This window comes from Lissotriton helveticus, chromosome 12 (genome assembly GCF_964261635.1).
Source record: "Lissotriton helveticus chromosome 12, aLisHel1.1, whole genome shotgun sequence".
Classification (NCBI taxonomy): domain Eukaryota; kingdom Metazoa; phylum Chordata; class Amphibia; order Caudata; family Salamandridae; genus Lissotriton; species Lissotriton helveticus.
Genome location: NC_136073.1, coordinates 134,431,232 through 134,453,777, shown reverse-complemented (window position 1 = coordinate 134,453,777; position 22,546 = coordinate 134,431,232). Strand labels below are relative to the sequence as shown.

Here is a 22,546-nt window from a genome sequence, read left to right as displayed (position 1 = left end):
CTTTACTACTTTATAAATGCCATTTTTAGAGAGTGAGCATTTCTCTGCACTTACTGCTCTATTTGCCTGAAAACCTGTCTCCAATTGACGTCTGGATTGGGCTGCGAGACAGCTACATTTGTGCATTCCCTCTAGACAGCCACAATACAGGTCACTCAACTGCAACTGCATTCATCTGCATTCTGATTGGCATGGGGGAGAGCTCCATTCCCCCACCGCAAATAGGTTCAAGAACGATAATTTATGTCAGTAGGTACAATATAGCTACATCTTATAATCATGTGTGTTAAAATAATTTGTCGTTAGATCGTTTAAATATTTTAAAGGATCTGTTTTTAATAGACATTTTACAAAAACAACTGGTACATTTGGTAATTCTGTAAAAGAAAAACCCAACTGCCGTGACATTTCCAACCACACTGCAGTGACTCGGATTCGAACCGAGGTTGCTGCGGCCACAAGGCAGAGTACTAACCACTATACGATCACGGCGAGCTACTTGGGCTCAATAACATACTGTGACATGGAGAATTTATAATTCGGTACACTCAGGGAACTCCTGTGATAGGCTGAATGTGTTAATTGGTTCCTCATTCCTTATACAAAGGCTTTGTCTCCTCAGTGGTTGATAGGCTGAAACTGTTTCCTGGCCGCCTGCTTGTGAACTGCCAGGAGTCAAAGATCACACATACACTTGTGGGCCTGTGATGGGACACCAATGCAGAGAAACACACCTGGCGCAGATCTTCTATACTGTCTAGTAGACCTGCATCTCCCCTGTACCTCCTCAAGCCATCTGTATGTGAAGCAAGAAAGAGTTAAGGAGCGGTCCATCTACACTTTTATAGTGAGGATGCTGCCGTGAGCTCCTCCCAGCTAATCACACAAACAGCAGTAAAGCAAGATAACTACACAGTTAGGGGGGACTGCATGGTTAGGTTTTTGAGGAATTATTGAAACTGACCTCAGTGACCCATGATCAGAGCTGTGGCTAATGACTGCGTGCCTAATTATGATGAAGCAAGCACCATGGCTCGTAGGGGCCCCACAACACGCTTTTCTTAGCTCAATTAAAGTATAAACCTCTGCCATATATGAGTGGTAAAGGCTTGTTAATTTGGTTGCTTTTCCAATTCACGTCTGACAACAAGATGAAGGAACATTGGGGCATCAGAAGCTTTGGAAAGTAGCCACCAACCTCAGAGAAAGAGAGAAAGAGGGAAAAGGCAGTATGAGGTGTGGAGAAAACAGCAGCAGGTACAAGGAGCTCAAATGAGATTAATGGCGCCTAAATAGAGCACGTAAAGGAACAGTTACAAATCTAAGAAAAGGGAAAGAAAGACTAGGAAAAAAACACAGAAAGAGCCTGTAGATAAAATTCTCTTCCTGGGACAGCAGGCTAAGAGAAATTACACAGGGAGCAGTTAAGCTTGTAACACGGGGAGAATAGAAAAGAAAATGCAGTTTTATGAAGTGTGTTTGCCTAATCCAGCAAGCACTTTTGTTTTATTTTTCTATTTGCTTCTTTTATTGGTAAAGTAAGTTTCAAGTGCATGAATGGTATGACTGAGAGAGCCAGGGTATAATAATTTGAAGTGTTTGCACCAGCGCTAATGTAGGACGAGAGTTATAGCAAAGATATGAAAGGGGTAGCGATAATAAATATGTGAAAGGGCAATAGTGACACCAAAATAAGCCACCTATTTATAAAACTGACATGGAAGAAATTCTAAAGGTTAACTTCTGAAATTGTAGCCGATGTTAAAAAGTTTCTCGTTGTTGGCAGGATTCGAACCTGCGCGGAGAGACTCTAATGGATTTCTAGTCCATCGCCTTAACCACTCGGCCACAACAACTGACTGTAAGTTTTGTGCAAATAATCTGCACGAAAGTTTTCAAGGTGTGCCACAGCAAATTCCTGATATCCTGCAATGCACTTTTTAAAAATAATGTTTTTTTCAGCAGGCACATTCTCTCCTAAAAACAAAAATAAGGCTACATCTTATAATCATCTGTGTTTAAATAATTTGTCGTTAAATCGTTTAAATATTTTAAAGGATCTGTTTTTAATAGACATTTTACAAAAACAACTGGTACATTTGGTAATTCTGTAAAAGAAAAACCCAACTGCCGTGACATTGCCAACCACAATGCCGTGACTCGGATTCAAACCGAGGTTGCTGCGGCCACAACACAGAGTACTAACCACTATACGATCACAGCGAGCTACTTGGGCTCAATAACATACAGTGACATGGAGAATTTATAATTCGAAACACTCAGGGAACTCCAGTGATAGGCTGAATGTGTTCATTGCTTCCTCATTCCTTATACAAAGGCTTTGTCTCCTCAGTGGTTGATAGGCTGAAACCGTTTCCTGGTTGCCTGCTTGTGAACTGCCAGAAGTCAAAGATCACACATACACTTGTTGGCCTGTGATGGGACACCAATGCAGAGAAACACACCTGGCGCAGATCTTCTATTCTGCCTATTAGACCTGCATCTCCCCTGTACCTCCTCAAGCCATCTGTATGTGAAGCAAGAAAAAGTTAAGGAGCGGTCCATCTATACTTTTATAGGGAGGATGCTGCCGTGAGCGCCTCCCAGCTAATCACACAAACAGCAGTAAAGCAAGATAACTACACAGTTAGGGGGGACTGCATGGTTAGGTTTTTGAGGAATTATTGAAACTGACCTCAGTGACCCATGATCAGAGCTGTGGCTAATGACTGCATGCCTAATTATGATGAAGCAAGCACCATGGCTCGTAGGGGCCCCACAACACGCTTTTCTTAGCTCAATTAAAGTATAAACCTCTGCCATATATGAGTGGTAAAGGCTTGTTAATTTGGTTGCTTTTCCAATTCACGTCTGACAACAAGATGAAGGAACATTGGGGCATCAGAAGCTTTGGAAAGTAGCCACCAACCTCAGAGAAAGAGAGAAAGAGGGAAAAGGCAGTATGAGGTGTGGAGAAAACAGCAGCAGGTACAAGGAGCTCAAATGAGATTAATGGCGCCTAAATAGAGCACGTAAAGGAACAGTTACAAATCTAAGAAAAAGGAAAGAAAGACTAGGAAAAAAACACGGAAAGAGCCTGTAGATAAAATTCTCTTCCTGGGACAGCAGGCTAAGAGAAATTACACAGGGAGCAGTTAAGCTTGTAACACGGGGAGAATAGAAAAGAAAATGCAGTTTTATGAAGTGTGTTGCCTAATCCAGCAAGCACTTTTGTTTTATTTTTCTATTTGCTTCTTTTATTGGTAAAGTAAGTTTCAAGTGCATGAATGGTATGACTGAGAGAGCCAGGGTATAATAATTTGAAGTGTTTGCACCAGCGCTAATGTAGGACGAGAGTTATAGCAAAGATATGAAAGGGGTAGCGATAATAAATATGTGAAAGGGCAATAGTGACACCAAAATAAGCCACCTATTTATAAAACTGACATGGAAGAAATTCTAAAGGTTAGCTTCTGAAATTGTAGCCGATGTTAAAAAGTTTCTCGTTGTTGGCAGGATTCGAACCTGCGCGGGGAGACCCCAATGGATTTCTAGTCCATCACCTTAACCACTTGGCCACAACAACTGACTGTAAGTTTTGTGCAAATAATCTGCATGAAAGTTTTCAAGGTGTGCCACAGCAAATTCCTGATATCCTGCAATGCACTTTTTAAAAATAATGTTTTTTTCAGCAGGCACATTCTCTCCTAAAAACAAAAATAAGGCTACATCTTATAATCATGTGTGTTTAAATAATTTGTCGTTAGATCGTTTAAATATCTTAAAGGATCTGTTTTTAATAGACATTTTACAAAAACAACTGGTACATTTGGTAATTCTGTAAAAGAAAAACCCAACTGCCGTGACATTGCCAACCACAATGCCGTGACTCGGATTCGAACCGAGGTTGCTGCGGCCACAACGCAGAGTACTAACCACTATACGATCACGGCAAGCTACTTGGGCTCAATAACATACAGTGACATGGAGAATTTATAATTCGGAACACTCAGGGAACTCCTGTGATAGGCTGAATGTGTTCATTGCTTCCTCATTGCTTATACAAAGGCTTTGTCTCCTCAGTGGTTGATAGGCTGAAACCGTTTCCTGGCCGCCTGCTTGTGAACTGCCAGAAGTCAAAGATCACACATACACTTGTGGGCCTGTGATGGGACACCAATGCAGAGAAACAAACCTGGCGCAGATCTTCTATTCTGTCTATTAGACCTGCATCTCCCCTGTACCTCCTCAAGCCATCTGTATGTGAAGCAAGAAAAAGTTAAGGAGCGGTCCATCTACACTTTTATAGGGAGGATGCTGCCGTGAGCTCCTCCCAGCTAATCACACAAACAGCAGTAAAGCAAGATAACTACACAGTTAGGGGGGACTGCATGGATAGGTTTTTGAGGAATTATTGAAACTGACCTCAGTGACCCATGATCAGAGCTGTGGCTAATGACTGCGTGCCCAATTATGATGAAGCAAGCACCATGGCTCGTAGGGGCCCCACAACACGCTTTTCTCGGCTCATTGAATTAAAGTATAAACCTCTGCCATGTATGAGTGGTAAAGGCTTGTTAATTTGGTTGCTTTTCCAATTCACGTCTGACAACAAGATGAAGGAACATTGGGGCATCAGAAGCTGTGGAAAGTAGCCACCAACCTCAGAGAAAGAGAGAAAGAGGGAAAAGGCAGTATGAGGTGTGAAGAAAACAGCAGCAGGTACAAGGAGCTCAAATGAGATTAATGGCGCCTAAATAGAGCACGTAAAGGAACAGTTACAAATCTAAGAAAAGGGAAAGAAAGACTAGGAAAAAAACACGGAAAGAGCCTGTAGATAAAATTCTCTTCCTGGGACAGCAGGCTAAGAGAAATTACACAGGGAGCAGTTAAGCTTGTAACACGGGGAGAATAGAAAAGAAAATGCAGTTTTATGAAGTGTGTTTGCCTAATCCAGCAAGCACTTTTGTTTTATTTTTCTATTTGCTTCTTTTATTGGTAAAGTAAGTTTCAAGTGCATGAATGGTATGACTGAGAGAGCCAGGGTATAATAATTTGAAGTGTTTGCACCAGCGCTAATGTAGGACGAGAGTTATAGCAAAGATATGAAAGGGGTAGCGATAATAAATATGTGAAATGGCAATAGTGACACCAAAATAAGCCACCTATTTATAAAACTGACATGGTAGAAATTCTAAAGGTTAACTTCTGAAATTGTAGCCGATGTTAAAAGTTTCTCGTTGTTGGCAGGATTCGAACCTGCGCGGAGAGACCCCAATGGATTTCTAGTCCATCGCCTTAACCACTCGGCCACAACATCTGACTGTAAGTTTTGTGCAAATAATCTGTATGAAAGTTTTCATGGTGTCCCACAGCAAATTCCTGGTATTCTGCAATGCACTTTTTTAAAATAATGTTTTTTTCAGCAGGCACATTCTCTCCTAAAAACAAAAATTGCATGAGTATATCTCTAGTTTGGAAAAGGATAGGCTTTCATGCATACTCTCATGTGGCACTCAAGTTTTTGGGACCCTATAGCGCTCTGTTTTCGTGCTGCTTTTAGTCTATGGCCCATATTACAGAAGTCTACCATCTTTGAGTATTTGAGGCTCCTTTGTAAGTGCTTTATCTTTTTTACTTGAAGAGCTATATAATAAAGGGGTCAGGGAAAGATTGCATTTATGGAAGATAAAAGAAGGCACACTTGTCTCACCAAATGCTGTAGAGAAACCTGATGTTTTACTCATGTTATCCTTAGTTTGTTTTTGTTAGACCTTGCATTCTTAAGGTGGCCTCAACCCTACCTTATTGCTTTTCACCTACGCATTTTGCTGTATCTTTTTGTTGGCCTTAGGACTCTGATCACTTTATTGCTACTAATCAGTGCTGAAGTGAACGTGCTTCTTCCCTAATCATGTGTGTAATTGGAGTATACCTGACTGACAGATTTCATTGACTTGAAAGCCCCTTGTAAAGTGGTATACCATATACCCAGGAACTGATTGTGCCGCCCAAAAAAGTATCATTTCAAACCTGTCTCAAGCCTGCTACTGCAGTGCCTGTGCTGCAGTGTACTGCCACTTCGACTTGCCATTTAAAACTACTTGCCAAGCCTTAAACTCCAATTTTATTACATATAATTAACCAAAAGGTAGGCCCTAGGTAGTCCTAGGGGCATCATGCTATGTAAGTAAAAGGTAAGACATGTACTGTGCTAGTTTGCATGTCCTGGTAGTACAAAACAGTCTATTACATTTTTCACTACTGTGAGGTCTGCCCCTCTCGTAGGTTAGCATTGGGTATTCCCTTATACTTTTTGGGGGGTAATTCCATATCAGAGAGGAGAAGCTTTATTTATTTATTGATAAATCCTATTTACTGGTGAGGTTGGATTTAACTTTACTACTTTATAAATGCCATTTTTAGAGAGTGAGCATTTCTCTGCACTTACTGCTCTATTTGCCTGAAAACCTGTCTCCAATTGACGTCTGGATTGGGCTGCGAGACAGCTACATTTGTGCATTCCCTCTAGACAGCCACAATACAGGTCACTCAACTGCAACTGCATTCATCTGCATTCTGATTGGCATGGGGGAGAGCTCCATTCCCCCACCGCAAATAGGTTCAAGAACGATAATTTATGTCAGTAGGTACAATATAGCTACATCTTATAATCATGTGTGTTAAAATAATTTGTCGTTAGATCGTTTAAATATTTTAAAGGACCTGTTTTTAATAGACATTTTACAAAAACAACTGGTACATTTGGTAATTATGTAAAAGAAAAACCCAACTGCCGTGACATTGCCAACCACAATGGCGTGACTCGGATTCGAACCGAGGTTGCTGCGGCCACAAGGCAGAGTACTAACCACTATACGATCACGGCGAGCTACTTGGGCTCAATAACATACTGTGACATGGAGAATTTATAATTCGGTACACTCAGGGAACTCCTGTGATAGGCTGAATGTGTTAATTGCTTCCTCATTCCTTATACAAAGGCTTTGTCTCCTCAGTGGTTGATAGGCTGAAACTGTTTCCTGGCCGCCTGCTTGTGAACTGCCAGGAGTCAAAGATCACACATACACTTGTGGGCCTGTGATGGGACACCAATGCAGAGAAACACACCTGGCGCAGATCTTCTATACTGTCTAGTAGACCTGCATCTCCCCTGTACCTCCTCAAGCCATCTGTATGTGAAGCAAGAAAGAGTTAAGGAGCGGTCCATCTATACTTTTATAGGGAGGATGCTGCCATGAGCTCCTCCCAGCTAATCACACAAACAGCAGTAAAGCAAGATAACTACACAGTTAGGGGGGACTGCATGGTTAGGTTTTTGAGGAATTATTGAAACTGACCTCAGTGACCCATGATCAGAGCTGTGGCTAATGAATGCGTGCCTAATTATGATGAAGCAAGCACCATGGCTCGTAGGGGCCCCACAACACGCTTTTCTTAGCTCAATTAAAGTATAAACCTCTGCCATATATGAGTGGTAAAGGCTTGTTAATTTGGTTGCTTTTCCAATTCACGTCTGACAAGAAGATGAAGGAACATTGGGGCATCAGAAGCTTTGGAAAGTAGCCACCAACCTCAGAGAAAGAGGGAAAAGGCAGTATGAGGTGTGGAGAAAACAGCAGCAGGTACAAGGAACTCAAATGAGATTAATGGCGCCTAAATAGAGCACGTAAAGGAACAGTTACAAATCTAAGAAAAAGGAAAGAAAGACTAGGAAAAAAATACGGAAAGAGCCTGTAGATAAAATTCTCTTCCTGGGACAGCAGGCTAAGAGAAATTACACAGGGAGCAGTTAAGCTTGTAACACGGGGAGAATAGAAAAGAAAATTCAGTTTTATGAAGTGTGTTGCCTAATCCAGCAAGCACTTTTGTTTTATTTTTCTATTTGCTTCTTTTATTGGTAAAGTAAGTTTCAAGTGCATGAATGGTATGACTGAGAGAGCCAGGGTATAATAATTTGAAGTGTTTGCACCAGCGCTAATGTAGGACGAGAGTTATAGCAAAGATATGAAAAGGGGAGCGACAATAAATATGTGAAAGGGCAATAGTGACACCAAAATAAGCCACCTATTTATAAAAATGACATGGAAGAAATTCTAAAGGTTAGCTTCTGAAATTGTAGCCAATGTTAAGAAGTTTCTCGTTGTTGGCAGGATTCGATCCTGCGCGGGGGGACCCCAATGGATTTCTAGTCCATCGCCTTAACCACTCGGCCACAACAACTGACTGCAAGTTTTGTGCAAATAATCTGTATGAAAGTTTTCAAGGTGTCCCACAGAAAATTCCTGATATCCTGCAATGCACTTTTTAAAAATAATGTTTTTTTCAGCAGGCACATTCTCTCCTAAAAACAAAAATAAGGCTACATCTTATAATCATGTGTGTTTAAATAATTTGTCGTTAGATCGTTTAAATATTTTAAAGGATCTGTTTTTAATAGACATTTTACAAAAACAACTGGTACATTTGGTAATTCTGTAAAAGAAAAACCCAACTGCCATGACACTGCCAACCACAATGCCGTGACTTGGATTCGAACCGAGGTTGCTGCGGCCACAACGCAGAGTACTAACCACTATACGATCACGGCGAGCTACTTGGGCTCAATAACATACAGTGACATGGAGTTTTTATAATTCGAAACACTCAGGGAACTCCTGTGATAGGCTGAATGTGTTCATTGCTTCCTCATTCCTTATACAAAGGCTTTGTCTCCTCAGTGGTTGATAGGCTGAAACTGTTTCCTGGCCGACTGCTTGTGAACTGCCAGGAGTCAAAGATCACACATACACTTGTGGGCCTGTGATGGGACACCAATGCAGAGAAACACACCTGGCGCAGATCTTCTATACTGTCTAGTAGACCTGCATCTCCCCTGTACCTCCTCAAGCCATCTGTATGTGAAGCAAGAAAGAGTTAAGGAGCGGTCCATCTACACTTTTATAGGGAGGATGCTGCCATGAGCTCCTCCCAGCTAATCACACAAACAGCAGTAAAGCAAGATAACTACACAGTTAGGGGGGACTGCATGGTTAGGTTTTTGAGTAATTATTGAAACTGACCTCAGTGACCCATGATCAGAGCTGTGGCTAATGACTGCGTGCCTAATTATGATGAAGCAAGCACCATGGCTCGTAGGGGCCCCACAACACGCTTTTCTTAGCTCAATTAAAGTATAAACCTCTGCCATATATGAGTGGTAAAGGCTTGTTAATTTGGTTGCTTTTCCAATTCACGTCTGACAACAAGATGAAGGAACAATGGGGCATCAGAAGCTTTGGAAAGTAGCCACCAACCTCAGAGAAAGAGAGAAAGAGGGAAAAGGCAGTATGAGGTGTGGAGAAAACAGCAGCAGGTACAAGGAGCTCAAATGAGATTAATGGTGCCTAAATAGAGCACGTAAAGGAACAGTTACAAATCTAAGAAAAAGGAAAGAAAGACTAGGAAAAAAACACGGAAAGAGCCTGTAGATAAAATTCTCTTCCTGGGACAGCAGGCTAAGAGAAATTACACAGGGAGCAGTTAAGCTTGTAACACGGGGAGAATAGAAAAGAAAATGCAGTTTTATGAAGTGTGTTGCCTAATCCAGCAAGCACTTTTGTTTTATTTTTCTATTTGCTTCTTTTATTGGTAAAGTAAGTTTCAAGTGCATGAATGGTATGACTGAGAGAGCCAGGGTATAATAATTTGAAGTGTTTGCACCAGCGCTAATGTAGGACGAGAGTTATAGCAAAGATATGAAAGGGGTAGGGATAATAAATATGTGAAAGGGCAATAGTGACACCAAAATAAGCCACCTATTTATAAAACTGACATGGAAGAAATTCTAAAGGTTAGCTTCTGAAATTGTAGCCGATGTTAAAAAGTTTCTCGTTGTAGGCAGGATTCGAACCTGCGCGGGAGGACCCCAATGGATTTCTAGTCCATCGCCTTAACCACTCGGCCACAACAACTGCCTGCAAGTTTTGTGCAAATAATCTGTATGAAAGTTTTCAAGGTGTCCCACAGAAAATTCCTGATATCCTGCAATGCACTTTTTAAAAATAATGTTTTTTTCAGCAGGCACATTCTCTCCTAAAAACAAAAATAAGGCTACATCTTATAATCATGTGTGTTTAAATAATTTGTCGTTAAATCGTTTAAATATTTTAAAGGATCTGTTTTTAATAGACATTTTACAAAAACAACTGGTACATTTGGTAATTCTGTAAAAGAAAAACCCAACTGCCGTGACTTTGCCAACCACAATGCCGTGACTCGGATTCTAACAGAGGTTGCTGCAGCCACAACGCAGAGTACTAACCACTATACGATCACGGCGAGCTACTTGGGCTCAATAACATACAGTGACATGGAGAATTTATAATTCGAAACACTCAGGGAACTCCAGTGATAGGCTGAATGTGTTCATTGCTTCCTCATTCCTTATACAAAGGCTTTGTCTCCTCAGTGGTTGATAGGCTGAAACCGTTCCTGGTTGCCTGCTTGTGAACTGCCAGAAGTCAAAGATCACACATACACTTGTTGGCCTGTGATGGGACACCAATGCAGAGAAACACACCTGGCGCAGATCTTCTATTCTGTCTATTAGACCTGCATCTCCCCTGTACCTCCTCAAGCCATCTGTATGTGAAGCAAGAAAAAGTTAAGGAGCGGTCCATCTATACTTTTATAGGGAGGATGCTGCCGTGAGCTCCTCCCAGCTAATCACACAAACAGCAGTAAAGCAAGATACCTACACAGTTAGGGGGGACTGCATGGTTAGGTTTTTGAGGAATTATTGAAACTGACCTCAGTGACCCATGATCAGAGCTGTGGCTAATGACTGCGCGCCCAATTATGATGAAGCAAGCACCATGGCTCGTAGGGGCCCCACAACACGCTTTTCTTAGCTCATTGAATTAAAGTATAAACCTCTGCCATGTATGAGTGGTAAAGGCTTGTTAATTTGGTTGCTTTTCCAATTCACGTCTGACAACAAGATGAAGGAACATTGGGGCATCAGAATCTTTGGAAAGTAGCCACCAACCTCAGAGAAAGAGAGAAAGAGGGAAAAGGCAGTATGAGGTGTGGAGAAAACAGCAGCAGGTACAAGGAGCTCAAATGAGATTAATGGCGCCTAAATAGAGCACATAAAGGAACAGTTACAAATCTAAGAAAAGGGAAAGAAAGACTAGGAAAAAAACACGGAAAGAGCCTGTAGATAAAATTCTCTTCCTGGGACAGCAGGCTAAGAGAAATTACACAGGGAGCAGTTAAGCTTGTAACACGGGGAGAATAGAAAAGAAAATGCAGTTTTATGAAGTGTGTTTGCCTAATCCAGCAAGCACTTTTGTTTTATTTTTCTATTTGCTTCTTTTATTGGTAAAGTAAGTTTCAAGTGCATGAATGGTATGACTGAGAGAGCCAGGGTATAATAATTTGAAGTGTTTGCACCAGCGCTAATGTAGGACGAGAGTTATAGCAAAGATATGAAAGGGGTAGCGATAATAAATATGTGAAAGGGCAATAGTGACACCAAAATTAGCCACCTATTTATAAAACTGACATGGAAGAAATTCTAAAGGTTAACTTCTGAAATTGTAGCCGATGTTAAAAAGTTTCTCGTTGTTGGCAGGATTCGAACCTGCGCGGGGAGACCCCAATGGATTTCTAGTCCATCGCCTTAACCACTCGGCCACAACAACTGACTGTAAGGTTTGTGCAAATAATCTGTATGAAAGTTTTCAAGGTGTCCCACAGCAAATTCCTGGTATTCTGCAATGCACTTTTTTAAAATAATGTATTTTTCAGCAGGCACATTCTCTCCTAAAAACAAAAATTGCATGAGTATATCTCTAGTTTGGAAAAGGATAGGCTTTCATGCATACTCTCATGTGGCACTCAAGTTTTTGGGACCCTATTGCACTCTGTTTTCGTGCTGCTTTTAGTCTATGGCCCATATTACAGAAGTCTGCCATCTTTGAGTATTTGAGGCTCCTTTGTAAGTGCTTTATCTTTTTTACTTGAAGAGCTATATAATAAAGGGGTCAGGGAAAGGTTGCATTTATGGAAGATAAAAGAAGGCACACTTGTCTCACCAAATGCCGTAGAGAAACCTGATGTTTTACTAATGTTATCCTTAGTTTGTTTTTGTTAGACCTTGCATTCTTAAGGTGGCCTCAACCCTACCTTATTGCTTTTCACCTACGCATTTTGCTGTATCTTTTTGTTGGCCTTAGGACTCTGATCACTTTATTGCTACTAATCAGTGCTGAAGTGAACATGCTTCTTCCCTAATCATGTGTGTAATTGGAGTATACCTGACTGACAGATTTCATTGACTTGAAAGCCCCTTGTAGAGTGGTATACCATATACCCAGGAACTGATTGTGCCGCCCAAAAAAGTATCATTTTAAACCTGTCTCAAGCCTGCTACTGCAGTGCCTGTGCTGCAGTGTACTGCCACTTCGACTTGCCATTTAAAACTACTTGCCAAGCCTTAAACTCCAATTTTATTACATATAATTAACCAAAAGGTAGGCCCTAGGTAGTCCTAGGGGCATCATGCTATGTAAGTAAAAGGTAAGACATGTACTGTGGTAGTTTGCATGTCCTGGTAGTACAAAACAGTCTATTACATTTTTCACTACTGTGAGGTCTGCCCCTCTCGTAGGTTAGCATTGGGTATTCCCTTATACTTTTTGGGGGGTAATTCCATATCAGAGAGGAGAAGCTTTATTTATTTATTGATAAATCCTATTTACTGGTGAGGTTGGATTTAACTTTACTACTTTATAAATGCCATTTTTAGAGAGTGAGCATTTCTCTGCACTTACTGCTCTATTTGCCTGAAAACCTGTCTCCAATTGACGTCTGGATTGGGCTGCGAGACAGCTACATTTGTGCATTCCCTCTAGACAGCCACAATACAGGTCACTCAACTGCAACTGCATTCATCTGCATTCTGATTGGCATGGGGAGAGCTCCATTCCCCCACCCGCAAATAGGTTCAAGAACGATAATTTATGTCAGTAGGTACAATATAGCTACATCTTATAATCATGTGTGTTAAAATAATTTGTCGTTAGATCGTTTAAATATTTTAAAGGATCTGTTTTTAATAGACATTTTACAAAAACAACTGGTACATTTTGTAATTCTGTAAAAGAAAAACCCAACTGCCGTGACATTGCCAACCACAATGCCGTGACTTGGATTCGAACCGAGGTTGCTGCGGCCACAACGCAGAGTACTAACCGCTATACGATCACGGCGAGCTACTTGGGCTCAATAACATACAGTGACATGGAGAATTTATAATTCGGTACACGCAGGGAACTCCTGTGATAGGCTGAATGTGTTAATTGCTTCCTCATTCCTTATACAAAGGCTTTGTCTCCTCAGTGGTTGATAGGCTGAAACTGTTTCCTGGCCGCCTGCTTGTGAACTGCCAGGAGTCAAAGATCACACATACACTTGTGGGCCTGTGATGGGATACCAATGCAGAGAAACACACCTGGCGAAGATCTTCTATACTGTCTAGTAGACCTGCATCTCCCCTGTACCTCCTCAAGCCATCTGTATGTGAAGCAAGAAAGAGTTAAGGAGCGGTCCATCTACACTTTTATAGGGAGGATGCTGCCATGAGCTCCTCCCAGCTAATCACACAAACAGCAGTAAAGCAAGATAACTACACAGTTAGGGAGGACTGCATGGTTAGGTTTTTGAGGAATTATTGAAACTGACCTCAGTGACCCATGATCAGAGCTGTGGCTAATGACTGCATGCCTAATTATGATGAAGCAAGCACCATGGCTCGTAGGGGCCCCACAACACGCTTTTCTTAGCTCAATTAAAGTATAAATCTCTGCCATATATGAGTGGTAAAGGCTTGTTAATTTGGTTGCTTTTCCAATTCACGTCTGACAACAAGATGAAGGAACATTGGGGCATCAGAAGCTTTGGAAAGTAGCCACCAACCTCAGAGAAAGAGAGAAAGAGGGAAAAGGCAGTATGAGGTGTGGAGAAAACAGCAGCAGGTACAAGGAGCTCAAATGAGATTAATGGCGCCTAAATAGAGCACGTAAAGGAACAGTTACAAATCTAAGAAAAAGCAAAGAAAGACTAGGAAAAAAACACGGAAAGAGCCTGTAGATAAAATTCTCTTCCTGGGACAGCAGGCTAAGAGAAATTACACAGGGAGCAGTTAAGCTTGTAACACGGGGAGAATAGAAAAGAAAATGCAGTTTTATGAAGTGTGTTGCCTAATCCAGCAAGCACTTTTGTTTTATTTTTCTATTTGCTTCTTTTATTGGTAAAGTAAGTTTCAAGTGCATGAATGGTATGACTGAGAGATCCAGGGTATAATAATTTGAAGTGTTTGCACCAGCGCTAATGTAGGACGAGAGTTATAGCAAAGATATGAAAGGGGTAACGATAATAAATATGTGAAAGGGCAATAGTGACACCAAAATAAGCCACCTATTTATAAAACTGACATGGAAGAAATTCTAAAGGTTAGCTTCTGAAATTGTAGCCGATGTTAAAAAGGTTTGCGTTGTTGGCAGGATTCGAACCTGCGCCGGGAGACCCCAATGGATTTCTAGTCCATCGCCTTAACCACTCAGCCACAACAACTGACTGTAAGTTTTGTGCAAATAATCTGCATGAAAGTTTTCAAGGTGTGCCACAGCAAATTCCTGATATCCTGCAATGCACTTTTTAAAAATAATGTTTTTTTCAGCAGGCACATTCTCTCCTAAAAACAAAAATAAGGCTACATCTTATAATCATGTGTGTTTAAATAATTTGTCGTTAGATCGTTTAAATATTTTAAAGGATCTGTTTTTAATAGACATTTTACAAAAACAACTGGTACATTTGGTAATTCTGTAAAAGAAAAACCCAACTGCCGTGACATTGCCAACCACAATGCCGTGACTCGGATTCGAACCAAGGTTGCTGCGGCCACAAGGTAGAGTACTAACCACAATACGATCACGGCGAGCTACTTGGGCTCAATAACATACTGTGACATGGAGAATTTGTAATTCGGTACACTCAGGGAACTCCTGTGATAGGCTGAATGTGTTAATTGCTTCCTCATTCCTTATACAAAGGCTTTGTCTCCTCAGTGGTTGATAGGCTGAAACTGTTTCCTGGCCGCCTGCTTGTGAACTGCCAGGAGTCAAAGATCACACATACACTTGTGGGCCTGTGATGGGACACCAATGCAGAGAAACACACCTGGCGCAGATCTTCTATACTGTCTAGTAGACCTGCATCTCCCCTGTACCTCCTCAAGCCATCTGTATGTGAAGCAAGAAAGAGTTAAGGAGCGGTCCATCTACACTTTTATAGGGAGGATGCTGCCATGAGCTCCTCCCAGCTAATCACACAAACAACAGTAAAGCAAGATAACTACACAGTTAGGGGGGACTGCATGGTTAGGTTTTTGAGGAATTATTGAAACTGACCTCAGTGACCCATGATCAGAGCTGTGGCTAATGAATGCGTGCCTAATAATGATGAAGCAAGCACCATGGCTCGTAGGGGCCCCACAACACGCTTTTCTTAGCTCATTGAATTAAAGTATAAACCTCTGCCATATATGAGTGGTAAAGGCTTGTTAATTTGGTTGCTTTTCCAATTCACGTCTGACAAGAAGATGAAGGAACATTGGGGCATCAGAAGCTTTGGAAAGTAGCCACCAACCTCAGAGAAAGAGGGAAAAGGCAGTATGAGGTGTGGAGAAAACAGCAGCAGGTACAAGGAGCTCAAATGAGATTAATGGCGCCTAAATAGAGCACGTAAAGGAACAGTTACAAATCTAAGAAAAAGGAAAGAAAGACTAGGAAAAAAACACGGAAAGAGCCTGTAGATAAAATTCTCTTCCTGGGACAGCAGGCTAAGAGAAATTACACAGGGAGCAGTTAAGCTTGTAACACGGGGAGAATAGAAAAGAAAATTCAGTTTTATGAAGTGTGTTGCCTAATCCAGCAAGCACTTTTGTTTTATTTTTCTATTTGCTTCTTTTATTGGTAAAGTAAGTTTCAAGTGCATGAATGGTATGACTGAGAGAGCCAGGGTATAATAATTTGAAGTGTTTGCACCAGCGCTAATGTAGGACGAGAGTTATAGCAAAGATATGAAAGGGGTAGCGATAATAAATATGTGAAAGGGCAATAGTGACACCAAAATAAGCCACCTATTTATAAAACTGACATGGAAGAAATTCTAAAGGTTAGCTTCTGAAATTGTAGCCAATGTTAAGAAGTTTCTCGTTGTTGGCAGGATTCGAACCTGCGCGGGGGGACCCCAATGGATTTCTAGTCCATTGCCTTAACCACTCGGCCACAACAACTGACTGCAAGTTTTGTGCAAATAATCTGTATGAAAGTTTTCAAGGTGTCCCACAGAAAATTCCTGATATCCTGCAATGCACTTTTTAAAAATAATGTTTTTTTCAGCAGGCACATTCTCTCCTAAAAACAAAAATAAGGCTACATCTTATAATCATGTGTGTTTAAATAATTTGTCGTTAGATCGTTTAAATATTTTAAAGGATCTGTTTTTAATAGACATTTTACAAAAACAACTGGTACATTTGGTAATTCTGTAAAAGAAAAACCCAACTGCCGTGACATTGCCAACCACAATGCCGTGACTCGGATTCGAACCAAGGTTGCTGCGGCCACAAGGTAGAGTACTAACCACAATACGATCACGGCGAGCTACTTGGGCTCAATAACATACTGTGACATGGAGAATTTGTAATTCGGTACACTCAGGGAACTCCTGTGATAGGCTGAATGTGTTAATTGCTTCCTCATTCCTTATACAAAGGCTTTGTCTCCTCAGTGGTTGATAGGCTGAAACTGTTTCCTGGCCGCCTGCTTGTGAACTGCCAGGAGTCAAAGATCACACATACACTTGTGGGCCTGTGATGGGACACCAATGCAGAGAAACACACCTGGCGCAGATCTTCTATACTGTCTAGTAGACCTGCATCTCCCCTGTACCTCCTCAAGCCATCTGTATGTGAAGCAAGAAAGAGTTAAGGAGCGGTCCATCTACACTTTTATAGGGAGGATGCTGCCATGAGCTCCTCCCAGCTAATCACACAAACAACAGTAAAGCAAGATAACTACACAGTTAGGGGGGACTGCATGGTTAGGTTTTTGAGGAATTATTGAAACTGACCTCAGTGACCCATGATCACAGCTGTGGCTAATGAATGCGTGCCTAATTATGATGAAGCAAGCACCATGGCTCGTAGGGGCCCCACTACACGCTTTTCTTAGCTCATTGAATTAAAGTATAAACCTCTGCCATATATGAGTGGTAAAGGCTTGTTAATTTGGTTGCTTTTCCAATTCACGTCTGACAAGAAGATGAAGGAACATTGGGGCATCAGAAGCTTTGGAAAGTAGCCACCAACCTCAGAGAAAGAGGGAAAAGGCAGTATGAGGTGTGGAGAAAACAGCAGCAGGTACAAGGAGCTCAAATGAGATTAATGGCGCCTAAATAGAGCACGTAAAGGAACAGTTACAAATCTAAGAAAAAGGAAAGAAAGACTAGGAAAAAAACACGGAAAGAGCCTGTAGATAAAATTCTCTTCCTGGGACAGCAGGCTAAGAGAAATTACACAGGGAGCAGTTAAGCTTGTAACACGGGGAGAATAGAAAAGAAAATTCAGTTTTATGAAGTGTGTTGCCTAATCCAGCAAGCACTTTTGTTTTATTTTTCTATTTGCTTCTTTTATTGGTAAAGTAAGTTTCAAGTGCATGAATGGTATGACTGAGAGAGCCAGGGTATAATAATTTGAAGTGTTTGCACCAGCGCTAATGTAGGACGAGAGTTATAGCAAAGATATGAAAGGGGTAGCGATAATAAATATGTGAAAGGGCAATAGTGACACCAAAATAAGCCACCTATTTATAAAACTGACATGGAAGAAATTCTAAAGGTTAGCTTCTGAAATTGTAGCCAATGTTAAGAAGTTTCTCGTTGTTGGCAGGATTCGAACCTGCGCGGGGGGACCCCAATGGATTTCTAGTCCATCGCCTTAACCACTCGGCCACAACAACAGACTGCAAGTTTTGTGCAAATAATCTGTATGAAAGTTTTCAAGGTGTCCCACAGAAAATTCCTGATATCCTGCAATGCACTTTTTAAAAATAATGTTTTTTTCAGCAGGCACATTCTCTCCTAAAAACAAAAATAAGGCTACATCTTATAATCATGTGTGTTTAAATAATTTGTCGTTAGATCGTTTAAATATTTTAAAGGATCTGTTTTTAATAGACATTTTACAAAAACAACTGGTACATTTGGTAATTCTGTAAAAGAAAAACCCAACTGCCATGACACTGCCAACCACAATGCCGTGACTCGGATTCGAACCGAGGTTGCTGCGGCCACAACGCAAAGTACTAACCACTATACGATCACGGCGAGCTACTTGGGCTCAATAACATACAGTGACATGGAGAATTTATAATTCGAAACACTCAGGGAACTCCTGTGATAGGCTGAATGTGTTCATTGCTTCCTCATTCCTTATACAAAGGCTTTGTCTCCTCAGTGGTTGATAGGCTGAAACTGTTTCCTGGCCGACTGCTTGTGAACTGCCAGGAGTCAAAGATCACACATACACTTGTGGGCCTGTGATGGGACACCAATGCAGAGAAACACACCTGGCGCAGATCTTCTATACTGTCTAGTAGACCTGCATCTCCCCTGTACCTCCTCAAGCCATCTGTATGTGAAGCAAGAAAGAGTTAAGGAGCGGTCCATCTACACTTTTATAGGGAGGATGCTGCCATGAGCTCCTCCCAGCTAATCACACAAACAGCAGTAAAGCAAGATAACTACACAGTTAGGGGGGACTGCGTGGTTAGGTTTTTGAGGAATTATTGAAACTGACCTCAGTGACCCATGATCAGAGCTGTGGCTAATGACTGCGTGCCTAATTATGATGAAGCAAGCACCATGGCTCGTAGGGGCCCCACAACACGCTTTTCTTAGCTCAATTAAAGTATAAACCTCTGCCATATATGAGTGGTAAAGGCTTGTTAATTTGGTTGCTTTTCCAATTCACGTCTGACAACAAGATGAAGGAACAATGGGGCATCAGAAGCTTTGGAAAGTAGCCACCAACCTCAGAGAAAGAGAGAAAGAGGGAAAAGGCAGTATGAGGTGTGGAGAAAACAGCAGCAGGTACAAGGAGCTCAAATGAGATTAATGGCGCCTAAATAGAGCACATAAAGGAACAGTTACAAATCTAAGAAAAGGGAAAGAAAGACAAGGAAAAAACACGGAAAGAGCCTGTAGATAAAATTCTCTTCCTGGGACAGCAGGCTAAGAGAAATTACACAGGGAGCAGTTAAGCTTGTAACACGGGGAGAATAGAAAAGAAAATGCAGTTTTATGAAGTGTGTTTGCCTAATCCAGCAAGCACTTTTGTTTTATTTTTCTATTTGCTTCTTTTATTGGTAAAGTAAGTTTCAAGTGCATGAATGGCATGACTGAGAGAGCCAGGGTATAATAATTTGAAGTGTTTGCACCAGCGCTAATGTAGGACGAGAGTTATAGCAAAGATATGAAAGGGGTAGCGATAATAAATATGTGAAAGGGCAATAGTGACACCAAAATAAGCCACCTATATATAAAACTGACATGGAAGAAATTCTAAAGGTTAGCTTCTGAAATTGTAGCCGATGTTAAAAAGTTTCTCGTTGTTGGCAGGATTCGAACCTGCGCGGGGGGACCCCAATGGATTTCTAGTCCATCGCCTTAACCACTCGGCCACAACAACTGCCTGCAAGTTTTGTGCAAATAATCTGTATGAAAGTTTTCAAGGTGTCCCACAGAAAATTCCTGATATCCTGCAATGCACTTTTTAAAAATAATGTTTTTTTCAGCAGGCACATTCTCTCCTAAAAACAAAAATAAGGCTACATCTTATAATCATGTGTGTTTAAACAATTTGTCGTTAAATCGTTTAAATATTTTAAAGGATCTGTTTTTAATAGAAATTTTACAAAAACAACTGGTACATTTGGTAATTCTGTAAAAGAAAAACCCAACTGCCGTGACATTGCCAACCACAATGCCGTGACTCGGATTCTAACAGAGGTTGCTGCAGCCACAACGCAGAGTACTAACAACTATACGATCACGGCGAGCTACTTGGGCTCAATAACATACAGTGACATGGAGAATTTATAATTCGAAACACTCAGGGAACTCCAGTGATAGGCTGAATGTGTTCATTGCTTCCTCATTCCTTATACAAAGGCTTTGTCTCCTCAGTGGTTGATAGGCTGAAACCGTTTCCTGGTTGCCTGCTTGTGAACTGCCAGAAGTCAAAGATCACACATACACTTGTTGGCCTGTGATGGGACACCAATGCAGAGAAACACACCTGGCGCAGATCTTCTATTCTGTCTATTAGACCTGCATCTCCCCTGTACCTCCTCAAGCCATCTGTATGTGAAGCAAGAAAAAGTTAAGGAGCGGTCCATCTATACTTTTATAGGGAGGATGCTGCCGTGAGCTCCTCCCAGCTAATCGCACAAACAGCAGTAAAGCAAGATAACTACACAGTTAGGGGGGACTGCATGGTTAGGTTTTTGAGGAATTATTGAAACTGACCTCAGTGACCCATGATCAGAGCTGTGGCTAATGACTGCGCGCCCAATTATGATGAAGCAAGCACCATGGCTCGTAGGGGCCCCACAACACGCTTTTCTTAGCTCATTGAATTAAAGTATAAACCTCTGCCATGTATGAGTGGTAAAGGCTTGTTAATTTGGTTGCTTTTCCAATTCACGTCTGACAACAAGATGAAGGAACATTCGGGCATCAGAAGCTTTGGAAAGTAGCCACCAACCTCAGAGAAAGATAAAAGAGGGAAAAGGCAGTATGAGGTGTGGAGAAAACAGCAGCAGGTACAAGGAGCTCAAATGAGATTAATGGCGCCTAAATAGAGCACATAAAGGAACAGTTACAAATCTAAGAAAAGGGAAAGAAAGACTAGGAAAAAAACACGGAAAGAGCCTGTAGATAAAATTCTCTTCCTGGGACAGCAGGCTAAGAGAAATTACACAGGGAGCAGTTAAGCTTGTAACACGGGGAGAATAGAAAAGAAAATGCAGTTTTATGAAGTGTGATTGCCTAATCCAGCAAGCACTTTTATTTTATTTTTCTATTTGCTTCTTTTATTGGTAAAGTAAGTTTCAAGTGCATGAATAGTATGACAGAGAGAGCCAGGGTATAATAATTTGAAGTGTTTGCACCAGCGCTAATGTAGGACGAGAGTTATAGCAAAGATATGAAAGGGGTAGCGATAATAAATATGTGAAAGGGCAATAGTGACACCAAAATAAGCGACCTATTTATAAAACTGACATGGAAGAAATTCTAAAGGTTAACCTCTGAAATTGTAGCCGATGTTAAAAAGTTTCTCGTTGTTGGCAGGATTCGAACCTGCGCGGGGAGACCCCAATGGATTTCTAGTCCATCGCCTTAACCACTCGGCCACAACAACTGACTGTAAAGTTTGTGCAAATAATCTGTATGAAAGTTTTCAAGGTGTCCCACAGCAAATTCCTGGTATTCTGCAATGCACTTTTTTAAAATAATGTATTTTTCAGCAGGCACATTCTCTCCTAAAAACAAAAATTGCATGAGTATATCTCTAGTTTGGAAAAGGATAGGCTTTCATGCATACTCTCATGTGGCACTCAAGTTTTTGGGACCCTATTGCACTCTGTTTTCGTGCTGCTTTTAGTCTATGGCCCATATTACAGAAGTCTACCATCTTTGAGTATTTGAGGCTCCTTTGTAAGTGCTTTATCTTTTTTACTTGAAGAGCTATATAATAAAGGGGTCAGGGAAAGATTGCATTTATGGAAGATAAAAGAAGGCACACTTGTCTCACCAAATGCCGTAGAGAAACCTGATGTTTTACTAATGTTATCCTTAGTTTGTTTTTGTTAGACCTTGCATTCTTAAGGTGGCCTCAACCCTACCTTATTGCTTTTCACCTACGCATTTTGCTGTATCTTTTTGTTGGCCTTAGGACTCTGATCACTTTATTGCTACTAATCAGTGCTGAAGTGAACATGCTTCTTCCCTAATCATGTGTGTAATTGGAGTATACCTGACTGACAGATTTCATTGACTTGAAAGCCCCTTGTAAAGTGGTATACCATATACCCAGGAACTGATTGTGCCGCCCAAAAAAGTATCATTTCAAACCTCTCTCAAGCCTGCTACTGCAGTGCCTGTGCTGCAGTGTACTGCCACTTCGACTTGCCATTTAAAACTACTTGCCAAGCCTTAAACTCCAATTTTATTACATATAATTAACCAAAAGGTAGGCCCTAGGTAGTCCTAGGGGCATCATGCTATGTAAGTAAAAGGTAAGACATGTACTGTGGTAGTTTGCATGTCCTGGTAGTACAAAACAGTCTATTACATTTTTCACTACTGTGAGGTCTGCCCCTCTCGTAGGTTAGCATTGGGTATTCCCTTA

At 41.2% G+C, this 22,546-nt stretch overlaps 13 non-coding genes across 13 annotated transcripts; all 13 read right to left on the bottom strand.

Moving 5' to 3' along the window:
* Positions 1–1,774: 1,774 nt before the first annotated feature.
* On the bottom strand, positions 1,775–1,856 carry TRNAS-AGA (transfer RNA serine (anticodon AGA)). The gene has a single exon. It is a non-coding gene; the product is annotated as a tRNA-Ser (tRNA).
* A 1,648-nt stretch (positions 1,857–3,504) lies between these two features.
* Positions 3,505–3,586, bottom strand: TRNAS-AGA (transfer RNA serine (anticodon AGA)). Its single transcript has one exon. It is a non-coding gene; the product is annotated as a tRNA-Ser (tRNA).
* Positions 3,587–3,881: 295 nt separating this feature from the next.
* Positions 3,882–3,953, bottom strand: TRNAH-GUG (transfer RNA histidin (anticodon GUG)). The gene has a single exon. It is a non-coding gene; the product is annotated as a tRNA-His (tRNA).
* A 1,285-nt stretch (positions 3,954–5,238) lies between these two features.
* Positions 5,239–5,320, bottom strand: TRNAS-AGA (transfer RNA serine (anticodon AGA)). Its single transcript has one exon. It is a non-coding gene; the product is annotated as a tRNA-Ser (tRNA).
* A 2,842-nt stretch (positions 5,321–8,162) lies between these two features.
* On the bottom strand, positions 8,163–8,244 carry TRNAS-AGA (transfer RNA serine (anticodon AGA)). The gene has a single exon. It is a non-coding gene; the product is annotated as a tRNA-Ser (tRNA).
* A 1,648-nt stretch (positions 8,245–9,892) lies between these two features.
* Positions 9,893–9,974, bottom strand: TRNAS-AGA (transfer RNA serine (anticodon AGA)). Its single transcript has one exon. It is a non-coding gene; the product is annotated as a tRNA-Ser (tRNA).
* A 1,652-nt stretch (positions 9,975–11,626) lies between these two features.
* On the bottom strand, positions 11,627–11,708 carry TRNAS-AGA (transfer RNA serine (anticodon AGA)). The gene has a single exon. It is a non-coding gene; the product is annotated as a tRNA-Ser (tRNA).
* Positions 11,709–14,558: 2,850 nt separating this feature from the next.
* TRNAS-AGA (transfer RNA serine (anticodon AGA)) lies at positions 14,559–14,640 on the bottom strand. The gene has a single exon. It is a non-coding gene; the product is annotated as a tRNA-Ser (tRNA).
* A 1,644-nt stretch (positions 14,641–16,284) lies between these two features.
* On the bottom strand, positions 16,285–16,366 carry TRNAS-AGA (transfer RNA serine (anticodon AGA)). Its single transcript has one exon. It is a non-coding gene; the product is annotated as a tRNA-Ser (tRNA).
* Positions 16,367–18,010: 1,644 nt separating this feature from the next.
* Positions 18,011–18,092, bottom strand: TRNAS-AGA (transfer RNA serine (anticodon AGA)). Its single transcript has one exon. It is a non-coding gene; the product is annotated as a tRNA-Ser (tRNA).
* Positions 18,093–18,387: 295 nt separating this feature from the next.
* On the bottom strand, positions 18,388–18,459 carry TRNAH-GUG (transfer RNA histidin (anticodon GUG)). The gene has a single exon. It is a non-coding gene; the product is annotated as a tRNA-His (tRNA).
* A 1,281-nt stretch (positions 18,460–19,740) lies between these two features.
* On the bottom strand, positions 19,741–19,822 carry TRNAS-AGA (transfer RNA serine (anticodon AGA)). The gene has a single exon. It is a non-coding gene; the product is annotated as a tRNA-Ser (tRNA).
* A 1,652-nt stretch (positions 19,823–21,474) lies between these two features.
* On the bottom strand, positions 21,475–21,556 carry TRNAS-AGA (transfer RNA serine (anticodon AGA)). The gene has a single exon. It is a non-coding gene; the product is annotated as a tRNA-Ser (tRNA).
* Between the last annotated feature and the right edge of the window lie 990 nt (positions 21,557–22,546).